Genomic DNA, 14,141 nt, shown 5'->3' on the forward strand with positions numbered 1-14,141 from the left:
CTGCTGTTGTAATTGTGCTTTTTTAAAAAAATATTTTTATATGTTTCTGTGTAGCTTTTAACTGTTATTAGCTGCCCAGAGTCATGGATTTGAAATGGGCGGCAATATAAAATGAATTAATTCATGAATTAATTCATGAATAAATAAATGAAGCATTTGAAACTTAAATCTGCTCAATAATGCAAAATACAATTCAGTATCCCCATTCGTGCCTTTTTCCCTCTACAGTTCCTACATCTCCATCTCCATCTACACTATTTTGTTCATGTGAAGTTATACATAACCAAACACCCCCCCCACCCCATATAAATCTGCAAACCCTGCTTCATTATTATGCCTCTTACTGGCATTAGTTGAGGAAGACTTGAAGAGGAAAAGCCTGCCAAATGCATGTAGACTGTCCCCATAAACTGTAGAGCTACACAATTTGGGTAGCAATTCAGGGAACAATAAAACATAAAATTGCCTCCATTCCCATTTTCCCCACGTCATATTTCCTCCAAAAGGCTGCAGTGTGACTTCAGCATCTGTGTACAGTTACCAGTCAGAATCACATACGAGGTCCAGAGGTAGAACTCTCCATGTTACCCATCGCATCAAAGTAAACATTATTCCTTCCTGTAAGCAGGACTGTAATTTATCTTCATTGTAATAAGTTGGATCCTAAAGCAACATTAGTCATTCAAACCAGCTGAAAAGGAAATGAATTTCACCAACTATAAGAAACTAAGTTACAGAATCATGGCCTTGGATGGGTTGGAGAAACAAAGGGGCAATTGCTCAGGAATGTTCACATGCAAGACGGTTTCCTGGACATTGACTTCAGTGGACCAAAGGCAAAGAAAAATTGCCATCTCTTATTGGATGCATTTCTGTACCTCAACTTTGTATCTAGTCCTTAAAGATTAAAACAGACAGAATCCTGCCATTTTTTTACTTAGGGACTCTGCTTTTCAAGGCTTGGTAATCCTTTTGTTGTTTATTTGTTTAGTCGCTTCCGACTCTTCGTCACTTCATGGACCAGCCCACGCCAGAGCTTCCTGTTGGTCGTCAACACCCCCAGCTCCCCCAGGGACGAGTCCGTCACCTCTAGAATATCATCCATCCATCTTGCCCTTGGTCGGCCCCTCTTCCTTTTGCCCTCCACTCTCCCTAGCATCAGCATCTTCTCCAGGCTGTCCTGTCTTCTCATTATGTGGCCAAAGTATTTCAGTTTTGCCTTTAATATCATTCCCTCAAGTGAGCAGTCTGGCTTGATTTCCTGGAGGATGGACTGGTTGGATCTTCTTGCAGTCCAAGGCACTCTCAGAATTTTCCTCCAACACCACAGTTCCAAAGCATCTATCTTCCTTCTCTCAGCCTTCCTTATGGTCCAGCTCTCACAGCCATATGTTACTACGGGGAACACCATTGCTTTAACTATGTGGGCCTTTGTTGTCAGTGTGATGTCTCTGCTCTTAACTATTTTATCGAGATTGGTCATTGCTCTTCTCCCAAGGATTAAACGTCTTCTGATTTCCTGACTGCAGTCAGCATCTGCAGTAATCTTTGCACCTAGGAATACAAAGTCTTTCACTGCTTCTACATTTTCTCCCTCTATTTGCCAGTTATCAATCAAGCTGGTTGCCATAATCTTGGTGTTTTTGAGGTTTAGCTGCAAGCCAGCTTTTGCACTTTCTTCTTTCACCTTCATCATAAGGCTCCTCAGTTCCTCTTCGCTTTCAGCCATCAAAGTGGTATCATCTGCATATCTGAGATTGTTAATGTTTCTTCCAGCGATTTTAACTCCAGCCTTGGATTCCTCAAGCCCAGCTTGTCGCATGATGTGTTCTGCATACAAGTTGAATAGGTAGGGTGAGAGTATACAGCCCTGCCGTACTCCTTTCCCAATCTTAAACCAGTCCGTTGTTCCGTGGTCTGTTCTTACTGTTGCTACTTGGTCATTATACAGATTCTTCAGGAGGCATACAAGATGACTTGGTATCCCCATACCACTAAGAACTTGCCACAATTTGTTATGGTCCACACAGTCAAAGGCTTTAGAATAGTCAATAAAACAGAAATAGATGTTTTTCTGAAACTCCCTGGCTTTTTCCATTATCCAGCAGATATTGGCAATTTGGTCTCTAGTTCCTCTGCCTTTTCTAAACCCAGCTTGTACATCTGGCAATTCTCGCTCCATGAACTGCTGAAGTCTACCTTGCAGGATCTTGAGCATTACCTTACTGGCATGTGAAATGAGTGCCACTGTTCGATAGTTTGAACATTCTTTAGTGTTTCCCTTTTTTGGTATGGGGATATAAGTTGATTTTTTCCAATCTGATGGCCATTCTTGTGTTTTCCAAATTTTCTGGCATATAGCATGCATTACCTTGACAGCATCATCTTGCAAGATTTTGAACAGTTCAGCTGGGATGCCATCGTCTCCTGCTGCCTTGTTATTAGCATTGCTTCTCAAGGCCCACTCAACCTCACTCTTCAGGATGTCTGGCTCTAGCTCACTGACCACACCATCAAAGCTATCCCCGATATTGTTATCCTTCCTATACAGGTCTTCTGTATATTCTTGCCACCTTTTCTTGATCTCTTCTTCTTCTGTTAGGTCCTTGCCATCTTTGTTTTTGATCATACCCATTTTGGCCTGGAATTTACCTCCAATGTTTCTAATTTTCTGGAAGAGGTCTCTTGTCCTTCCTATTCTATTGTCTTCTTCCAATTCTGCACATTGCTTGTTTAAAAATAATTCCTTATCTCTTCTGGCTAACCTCTGGAATTTTGCATTTAATTGGGCATATCTCCCCCTATCACTGTTGCCTTTTGCTTTCCTTCTCTCTTGGGCTACTTCTAGTGTCTCAGCAGACAACGACTTTGCCTTCTTGGTTTTCTCTTTCTTTGGGATGTATTTTGTTGCCGCCTCCTGAACAATGCTGCAAACTTCTGTCCATAGTTCTTCCGGGACCCTATCTCCTAAGTCCAGTCCCTTAAATCTATTCTTCACCTCCACTGCATATTCCTTAGGAATATTAGTGAGCTCATATCTAGCTGATCTGTGGGTCTTCCCTAATCTCTTTAGTCTGATCCTCAATTGTGCAAGAAGAAGTTAGTGATCTGAACTACAGTCAGCTCCAGGTCTTGTTTTTACTGACTGTACAGATGTCCGCCACCTTTGGCTGCAAAGGATGTAGTCAATCTGATTTCGGTGTTGTCCATCTGGTGAAGTCCATGTATAAAGCCGTCTCTTAGGTTGTTGGAAGAGAGTGTTTGTTATGCAGAGTGAGTTGTCTTGGCAAAATTCTATCAGCCTATGTCCTGCTTTGTTTTGTTCTCCCAGGCCATACTTACTTGTAATTCCAGGTGTCATTTGACTGCCCACCTTAGCATTCCAGTCTCCTGTGATGAAAATAACATCTCTTTTAGGCGTGTTGTCCAGTAGGTGCTGCAGATCCTCATAGAACTGCTGTACTTCAGCTTCTTCAGCATCTGTGGTTGGGGCGTATATTTGGATCACTGTGATGTTAGATGGCTTGCCCTGAATTCAAATTGAGATCATTCTGTCATTTTTTGGATTGTATCCAAGCACTGCTTTCACCACTTTACTATTAATTATGAAGGCTACTCCATTTCTTCTGTGGTCCTCTTGTCCACAGTAGTAGATCTGGTGGTCATTTGATGTGAAGTGTCCCATTCCACTCCATTTCAGTTCACTGATGCCCAAAATGTCTATCTTTAATCTTGACATCTCACCAATAACCACATCCAATTTGCCCTGGCTCATAGATCTTACATTCCAGGTTCCAATGGTGTGTTGATCCTTAGAACATTGGATTTGCTGTTCACCACCAGCACCGTCGGCCGCTAGCCGTCCTTTCGGCTTTGAGCTAGCTGCGTCATCACGTCTGGGGCTAGTTGAACTCATCCTCTGTTCTTCCCCAGTAGCATTTTGACCATCTTCTGACCTGGGGGTCTCATCTTCCGATGGTATACCGACATATCTCTGGTTGTACTGATCCATTTAGTTTTCACGGCAAGAATACTGGGGTGGGTTGCCATTACCTTCCACAGGGATCACATTTAGTCTGACCTCTCTGTCACGACCTTCCCATCTTGGGTGGCCCTTCATGGTTTAGCTCATGGCATCACTGAGGTGCTCGAGCTCCAGCACCACAACAAGGTAACGATCCTTTGCTGAAGTTGGTAATCCTAGCCTCTCCAATAATCTGCTGTTCTACCCTTACGACCTTTTTCTCCCTTTTTCTGCCCTTTGAACTTTTACTTTGTCTGACTATTTCCACATTCCTTTGAGTCATGATTTAGTTATGCCACATTTGTTTTTGCCACAGCTTGTTTTTCACATTTTGTTTCACGAATATCTCAATAAACACATGTTTGCTGAAATAACCACTTTGGACAGAAGCTAGATTGTCAGCAGTAATATGATAGAGAATAATGCTATGTATGTTACTATTCATGCACTCACAAAGCTGTTTTGCCATCTTCAAGCATGATAGATGATATTTTCCTTACCACAGCTAACACTGTGCTCAACTGTGGAGTTTTGTGTAGTGGTTAATGAACTGGCCTAGAAACCAGAAGACTGTGAATTCTAGGCCTCCCTTAGGCACGAAAGTTGGCTGGGTGACTTTGGGCAATTTGCTCTCTCTCAGCCCAACCCACCTCACAGGGTTGTTGATGTGGGGAAAATAGGAGGCAAGAGTTTTAGGTATGTTCACCACCTTGAGTTATATATAAAAAAGATGGGAAATAACAACAACAACAACAACAACAATGCCTGTTCAGGTAGTCCTCAGGTTACAATGGCAATTGGGACTGGAATTTCCATTGCTAAGTGATTCAGTCGTAGAGCATGATGTCACGTGACTGCATCACTTAGTGATGGCAATCCTGAAGGCCCAGTTGCCATCATAACCCCAGAACCACACAGTCATTAAGTGGGAAGATGCAGGAGTCCCAGGCAGGCAGGATGGCAGATGCCAGGGGAGGTTGCCACAGGCAGGTGCTTCAGAATGCACGTGAGTGTGCGGGTACCGCAGGGAGTGAGGGGGTGCCACAGGCAGGTGCAACAGAACACAGGCAGGCAAAACAGTAGTGGGAGCAGGAGCAATTTCAGACTTCCTGATGGCTTCCCCACTGACTTTGCTTGTGGGAAGCCGCCAAGGAATGTGGCAAATCACAATCATGTGATATTTTAATTGTGAGCCAGGCACTAAATGCCCAGATCATAATCATGTGATTGCAGGGATGCTGCAATGGCCACAACTTCACAGACTGGTTATAAGACCCCATTGTTCAGCACCATCATAACTTTGAACAGTTGCTGAACAAGTGGTTGTAACTTGAGGACTACCTGTACATGGAATATGTTCATGTGCCATTTTATTCTTTGCCCCAGTCCACATGAACATGAGAATACTACCAAACCATTAGAATGATTTTATTCAGGGAAGCATCTGGACAGAATAGTAGTTCATAAATGCTATGATCATATGCATTTTTGTTTTCAACACAACTGATTCTTTCAAGGGCTGAACTTTCTAATTAATTCTCTATAGTGCAAAAAGTAGTTCTTAAATCATATAAATGCTATTAAAGCTTTAAGAAACTGCTTCTGTTTTATAGCTGGAGAAGGTCAGCCTTCTTTTGCATTAGTAGTTCTCATTACTGGTGTCCTTTGACTCAGGTACCTGCACAAGACATGCCTGGTAACACCTTCAAATGCTCTTTATGCATATAGTACGTCAGATGCGAAAAATCCTTTCCAATATCTTTGTTTGTGCTTGGCACAGAGTACAGTGCTCTGACTGCAAGTCATTTCAGCCCTTTATATTCTTGACTCAATAATTACATGGTGCAGCATTTAAAGAGATGCGTGGTTCAAAGAATCTTCACAGCAGGTATCCTATTTTTGAAGTGTTAACACTCTGTTGGCAATATGGTCCATTTGCTGACTTTTTATTTTGCAAATATGACATTAGGGAGCACTGGGCTTTCACAGAAGCTGTGGGTTGGCAGTCAGTACTCAGAACTCAGAGGCTATAGAGAATGAAACTGCAATGCTGTTATATTCCCTTGAAATTACCTGCATGGATTTCTTTAAAATGTCATAGAATCCAACTGCTTACATAGATTTATATTTACTTATATTTGCGTGTGCTGTTGTGTGCGGGGTCCATATTCAGGATTCCAGCCTTTCCATTCAGTTCTGCCTTTCCACACCCCAGACAGTCACCGTTCTCAGCCCACTACTCCCACAACTTGGGAGGTGTAAATCAGCCTGATCCATGTCAATATCCGAGCTTTTAAACATCAATCTCCTTTACTAGATGTCTATACTGATGTATATGTATATGTATATATATATATGGAGATATGGAGAAATATGGAAAAATCTTTCACCATATTTCTCTGACCATAAATTTGATGGAGAATGTTATAAAGCCATTTGTTAATGACAACAGGTCCACTCAGGAACAGATGACTTATTCAGCAATATTTAATTAAAGATATTAATCATGTTTATTACTTCAGCATCTGACATTTGTAGGGGGAGGGGGGCAGCAATTAGGAATTAACTTAGGTTGAATCCTTATCTCTGCATGCTAATTTTCTATTTCTGGGAATGTTTTTTCCCCTCTTGCCAGATCATTCAAGCATAAGGCTTCTTCAGTACGTGGTAGCCTTAAAATTAAGGGAAAAAATTATGTTTGTGCTGGATTCTTAATGATACTGTATTTTCTAGAGTGTGTCACAGTGTTTTCCTTTTTTCTGTTGCCACAGATTAACATGGCTATCCTTTTGAAATTATTTCTGTAAGATCAAGTATATCAACTTAGACAACAAGTTATATCCCTGAGGGTATTTGTGTGTTTTCAAATGAAATTATTAAAGACTAATCATACTTCCCTGCTGTTCTTCTGATTCTCATTCATATTTTAAATAATTTCTTTCACCCATCATGTGGGCAAACATAAGGAGAAGTAGTTATGTTAATGGAGTTAGGATTCAATATGACTCTGCATACAAAGGCTACATTAAATTGTAGGAGCTAGTTGAGTTTAACTAACCAGCAAAGATGATATCACAAGCAACATGAGAAATACGTTGCCAGCACATTTTAATAAGCAAGTTGAAAATATAGTCCTGTGATTATAAATACCTCTTTTTAAATGTGAATTAGTTCAATTTTTTCTTTATGTATTTTGGATATATACCATTTCTTTTCATGCCAGAATCAACTTTTTCAATACATCTCTGTAGAAAGGGGGTGAGAAAGAGAGAAAGAGATCACGCTCAAGAAATATTACAAGATTTTACATTTATGCATTCAAATTCTGAAGCTATTTGATAGGTCAGGTGGGTTATATATAATTATATACATACTCTAATTCCTTTGGTTCTAAGATTACACCTCCAGCATTTTCTTTCCTGAAAAATATTTCCTTTCTCTCTCCCTCTGTCTTTTTTAAACCTTTAGATTACTGGCATATAATTGCTTCTTGCGATAGCATCTACATTTCAATAATCTCATTAAATATAGAAAAAAGACTAAAGACCAACAATGTCTTCCTCACTGTAAATGATTAACTACAGGAAAACATTGCAGAGCATCCTTTTTTAATTGACGGAGTACCTTGGGTTCTGTAAAGTATTTTCAGCAGGCAGCAAACAATCAGCACTGAAGACTCTGCCTTTGAAAGGGAAACTTCAGCATGAGGTAGAAAGTAAACTAAATAGAAGACAAAAGTATGCAGTTATCTTCATAGGCACCTGCAAGAGGGGGCAACAGAGGCAAATAATGTTATGTGCGTAATGGTGTCACTGTGCAAATGATGCAGTATACACTCTTTAAGTCAAGATGCGATTGGCACCAATAGCATAATTCACAACATTTGTGCAATGATGACAGATTATAAGTGGCATCATCATGACTTCTAATGGATATTTATGCCAGCAGCAAAAAGAATTTTGGGGAAGGATCTTATTCACTGGTTTAGCCCCCCTACCTTCAATAGGCTTTCTTAATGTTATGAGTTATGTTAGAGAAGAAGGGGAAAATAATAATTATACAAGTTAAGGTTCATTCTCAAGATTCACGTAGTGATGAATTCTGGAGTAGACTTTACTCTTCAACCAACTCTTCCATCTTAAATTAAGAATGATCAAGTTTTATTTATTTTATTTTTCTTTATTTTTCAAATTTTGCCACTGCCCATCTCCCCCCACAAGAGGGACTCTGGGCAGTTTACAATAAAAGCGATCAATTAAAACAGTAACCATAAAATATTAATACAAATACAGAAAATATAAATACAAAAATAAGAATAAGAATAAAATCCAAGTAGCAGAAAGATTTAACTCAGTTCATGTGTGTGAGGAGCACTCTAAGGTGCCAGCCATCCCCAAGAGTAACTACTCCCCTCCCCGCCCCAAGCAAGGAGGCAGAGTCAAGTCTTCAGGTTCTTCCGGAAGGCCAGGAGCAATGGGGCTAGCCTCACCTCCGGGGGCAGAATGTTCCAAAGGGCATGAACTACTGCAGAGAAGGCCCACTACCTGGACCCCACCAAACAGAATACAGACGGGGTCCGCAACATGCCCTCTCTGCATGATCAGGTGGGATGGGTTGATTTAATGGGGATGAGACGGTCCCTCAGGTAGCCTGGACCCATGCCATGTAAGGCTTTAAAGGTGATAAGCAACACCTTGAATTAGACCTGGAAGCAGACTGGTACCCAATGCAGCTCATGCAGTAGGGGTGTTATATGTGCCGATCTAGGGGCACCAAGGATAGCCCATGCCACTGCATTCTAGACCAGCTGTAGCTTCTGGATACTCTTCAAGGGTAGCCCCATGTAGAACACATTGCAATAGTTGATACGGGAGATAACAAGGACATGAGTGACTGTTCGAAGGGCTTCCCAATCCAGGAAAGGGCATAAGTGGCGCAAAACATGAAGTTGCGCAAAGGGCCTCCTGGCCATGACTGCCACCTGCTCTTTGAGCAGAAACCATGAGTCCAGGAGGATCCTCAGATTATGCACCAGGTCTGTCTGGGGCAGTGCAACCCCATCCAGAACTAAAGATGTCAATTTCCCAGATACAGAGGAGCCATTAATCCACAGTCACTCCATCTTACCAGGGTTCAGCCGAAGCCTGTTGTTCCCCATCCAGACCCCCACAGCCCCCAGGCACTCAGAAAGGGTGGCCACAGCATCACTTACCTCACCCAGGATGGAGATGTATAATTGAGTATCATCAGTATATTGATGATTCCTCATCTGGTGGTGATGGATGATCTCATCCAGTGGTTTCATGTAGAAGTTAAAAAGGAGTGGAGAGAGAACTGAACCCTACAGCACCCCACAAAGGAGGGGCCAAGGGTCGGATCTCTCGCTCCCTATCAACACCGATTGGGACTGGCCCTGGAGGAAGGAGGTGAACCAGCGCAAAACCACACCGCCCACCCCCAACTCCCTGAGCCACCCCAAAGGATACCATGGTCAATGGTATCAAAAGCTGATGAGAGGTCAAGAAGAGCAAGGATGGATGCACTTCCCCCATCCCGCTCCCACCAGAGATCATCCATAAGTGCGACCAATGCCATTTCTGCCCAATATCTGGGTCTGAAACCTGACTGAAAGGGATCTAGATAATCTGTTTCATCCAGAACCCTTTGGAGCTGCAATGCCACTACTTACAAGAAGGGGAAGTGGGAGATTGGATGAAATTGTCCAGCACAGTAGGATCCAGCGATGGTTTCTTGAGGAGGGGGTGTACCAGCACCTCTTTAAAGGCAGTTGGGAATGCTCCCTCTCTCAAGGATGTATTAACCATCGCCTGGACCCAACCACATGTCACATTCCGAGCTGCTTTCACCAGCCAAGAAAGGCATGGATCTAGATGACAAGTGGTAGCATTTACCACCCAAACTTGTACAGGGAAGATGGCAATGCATTTTAAATACCTACTATATTAGAAGATACCTAAAAGTAATGATGTTGCTAAGCCACCTACATAACACATAGGTGACCCAAGAGCTAGTAATAGTTGTGCAAAGGAAGAAAAATCACTTATTTTTATTCTTACTTGTTACGTTGTCCCTATCAAGATTCTTGACTACACAAGAACATTTATCCCCTTAGTATCTTAGTATCTTCCTAACTAACTAATGGTTTCTAGGGACTTTCAGGCATCCAGCAGCTGTAACATTTCCCCCTGCCTTCTCATGGACACATGCGGTTACTTTACAGTTGGCCTTACCATTAAATAGTTTGAGGTATCCATCTTAGACAGCAGATATTGAGGTTGGACAGCAGTGGAAAAGCTCCTTCTACCATTCCTCCTGAATTTCTTAAGCTATTCTGTAGTTAACCTGCTGCACACAGGTTACTGCCCTGTGGCCATATTGGAGTAAAATGCAGTAACCTGAAACATTGGATCTGTATGTGGAATGTGGATGTATGCATGTCCTTTCCTCCTAACTACCAGTGTTTCTTTATTGGGAAATATGCATATGGGACCTTGATATGGGGAAATGAGACATCCTGAGTTTGCTTTTTTATTTCTTTATTGTACCAAAATTAATGACATGCTGCAGTGCAGCTGTAGTAAATGGAATGCTCCTGAGGCAGGGAGAACTTCTAGACATTACAATAATGTTATTCATTAAAAAAAATCAAGAATTGCTGTGTGGGTTATATTTAAGGACCATTGTTGAGAATCAGTAATGTAGAATGAGATGCTGAGTTAACAGCCTGTGCTGGTTAGAAATGTAATTGTAAATAAATGTTTCATACAATGCAGAGACACAACTGTTTGATGGCTACATGCCATTAAAACACAAATTTATTGATGCTACTGTCTGCAGGGTGCATATATAAATCACATATTTCTCTAAGATGAATGGTTCAGACAAATATGTTTTGTTAATGAAACAGATCCTTAATTGGTAACATTCTTTTTTTTTTATGATGTTGGTCACTGACTAAGACAATATCATTTATTTCTGCATGCAAATTATATAGTACAGAAAAATAAGTGTGGATTGTTCATCAGGACACTACAGATACCCCTATAATCAGTACCTCCAGTTCTCCTGACCCAGCAGCAGAAGGCTGCTTCACTCGTGGGTGGGGGGGGGGGGTGGAAGGAAAAGTGAGCATTATTCCAGGAAAATTACCCTAAAACATTAGGAGAGGGTATAAGGCAAATCTAAAGCTTGTTTGGTTTCTCTCATTTTTGTGTCTTTATGTTTCTGTTGGGGGGGCTGATGTGGTTATTGTTATTATTGCTATTATTGCTTTGATTGATTTTAACCCACTGTGGATGTTTTAATTCTTGTTTATATAGCCTGTAAGCTTCTGAGAGTAATTTGATTGTGGTGGGATAGGAGTATTATAAATAAATAAGTAAATAAAATAAAGCTATTAGATATAGGTAGTCAGAGATCTAATGTGGAATGTTAGTCTTGTTAAAAACAGGTCAAATTTCCAAGTATACTGAACTGTGTTCAGACCTTTAAGTTCAGAATTCAGTTTTTGAATTTTTAAAAAGGAAACTTCAAGATTTCTTTCCTGATAAACTTTAAGGCTATTGTGCTAAGCCTTAATATTTTGCTTCTTCTATGGTAAAAGTCCTGAACTGGAGGGTATGATGCAGTTGGGAAAACTTAAGTTTTGCACTTGGCCAATTCCTGCCTGTTCATCTGGATCTGGAAGTCCCACAGGATCTTAGCTGTTATTCTCCACAACCTTCTGTGGAATCTCCCATCTGGACTTAGGAGGGTCTAGCCCATACACTGTGCAGATGGTCCTGTACACAATGCCAGCTACTTGGTTGTGCTGTTCAGTGTATGCTGTTCCTGCCTGCATACTTACACCCTGCCACTATGTGTTGGACTGTCTCTGAGGCCTCTCTGCACCTTGGGTCCTGTCTAGTGTGGTAGACCCCTGCTTCTATGGATCTGGTGCTTAGTGCCTGTTCTTGTGCTGCTATGACCAGAGACTCAGTGCTGTCTTTTAGTCCAGCTATTTCCAGCCACTGGTAGGATTTCCCAGTGTCAGCCACTTCAGCTCTCTGTTGACAGTACATCCCATGCAGGGTCTTGTCTTGCCATGGCACTTGCTCTGCTTGATCTTCCTCCCATGTCTGCTGCTGCTGCCTCAGGAGTACCAGGGCTGGAAGGAAGAAGTAGAGAGGATGTGTAAAGTGAATGCCACAGTGATCCCAGTAGTGGTAGGAACACTGCATCTGGGACTCCTAAGTCTGGGTGAGTGGCTCCAACAGTTCCCAGGAACACCAGAACTCTCTGTCCAAAAAAGTGCAGTGCTAGACTCAGAACCTCAAACTCCTTGTTGCTTGGGAGAATCTGCTTCAGGCTAGGTAATTGTCTGTACGTAACATAGGCCTGCCTCCCAATGCCTGAGAAACTGCAGTGTCATTGTCAAGTATGGGTTGCAGCTTATTAATAATGTATTTGAGTGGCTTGAACTATAAGCTGTAGGACACAACCAGTGGTGTTCTGTTGTTTTGTTTTTGTAATCTGTCTTTTAATAGTTCCTCCCTGAGGATTGATCTGGCTCTATTGATTTTCTGTTGAGCTGATTAGGTGGGTAGTTCAGTAGAATGCCTGGTTTAATCCATCAGACAATGCAAGTGGGTCAGAACAAATGTGGTTGTGGTACAGAGCTTCAGTGGCTATAGATGTTAGATTGGTGGCATGTTCTGGGTGGAATCCAGAAGCATTTAGGTATTTATGATGATCTGTAGCTTTCCTATGTAATGTGGTGTTTGTGTATCCATTCTGTATTTTACTGTGACATCAAGCAAATGGACATATTTGTAGATATGTCAGAGCTAAGATTGATGGAAGTTGTTGAGGTCTTGATGGAAAAATAAGAGATTCTGTTCCAAGAGCCTTGATTATGAAAATGTCATAAATGAATCTTAAGTAAGGAAGGTGTTTCAGCATTGTTCTAGGTCAACCATGTTGCCATTTTGTGAAGTCATATGTGTGTCCTTGGCTGTGCCACTGATTCACAGACACACGTTCCCAAAGCTAAAGTAGTTATGCATGAGAACAATCACACAATATGCTGTGTTGGCATCAGAGATGATGCTCCCATGGCTTGAAGTTCATATTTGTGAGGGATGTTGGTGTATAGTAATATCCATAGTAGCTAAAAAAGTGTTGTTAGGGAGGTTGCCAATGGATTTCTTAGGAAGTCTGTGGTAGCTGAGAATGCTGGTGGCATAAGGTCTCAGTACAGAGTTCATGAAATCTGATATTCCAATTTCCAGTGCTTGAGGCAATGGGACAGCCCAGATTGTCTGATTTGTTTAGTTTGAGAAGTAGAAGATGCCTCATCAGGGCTTCTGGAGTGTCTCCATGTTGATACAGTCTTGTATGTCCTTTTATCACATGCATAATTCTTTATGGTATGATGCTGTGGGAAGCTGGTAGAATATAGTGTTAGAGAGTGACATAATTCCCATATTCATAATGACAGGTGACCCTCCTTTGTCAGCTTTTTAAATTATGATTTTGTTGTTGTTTGAGTCCTTGGATGGCATCTCATTCTGCCCTGCTGAGATTATTGTGTAAAGAGAGTTTTTATTGATGATTGTGACTTAAGCATGTTTCAATTCAGTGTTATATCTATCTGGGGGCATCCCTGAGGGCTTTTCTTTTTTAATGAATTTTAATTTGTAGTTGTGTGTTATCCCAGGTTGTGTTGGGTTAACAAGTGGTTAGTCTGTCTCTTCTTTCTGACTGGATAGGTTCACAATACTGTAGTAAGGGGGATTGGTAGAGCCTGCCTGTTTTAGTGGATGGATGCTTGTGGAAACTTGAACAATTTGCTTTCTTTTTCTTCAAGGAGGTAAGTTCTGTAGTATAGGTTTGTTGTTTGTCCTGGCGAAGTTCTGACGTTGGTGGGGTTCCAGAATAGGTATAACATTGGTGATTAACCATTGCTTGTTGTAAAGGAAACTGATTAAATGGTTTAGGAGTTTCTTGGAAAAAGTATAAAATATTTTTGGCTGTAGTCTATGCAGTATGGTAGACTATAGAGGGTTCTTCATTTTCAGTCTTTTAGGTAAATCTTTTTCCCATCATCCCTGTTTAA

The sequence above is a fragment of the Candoia aspera genome, chromosome 3 (assembly GCF_035149785.1).
Source record: "Candoia aspera isolate rCanAsp1 chromosome 3, rCanAsp1.hap2, whole genome shotgun sequence".
Classification (NCBI taxonomy): Eukaryota; Metazoa; Chordata; class Lepidosauria; order Squamata; family Boidae; genus Candoia; species Candoia aspera.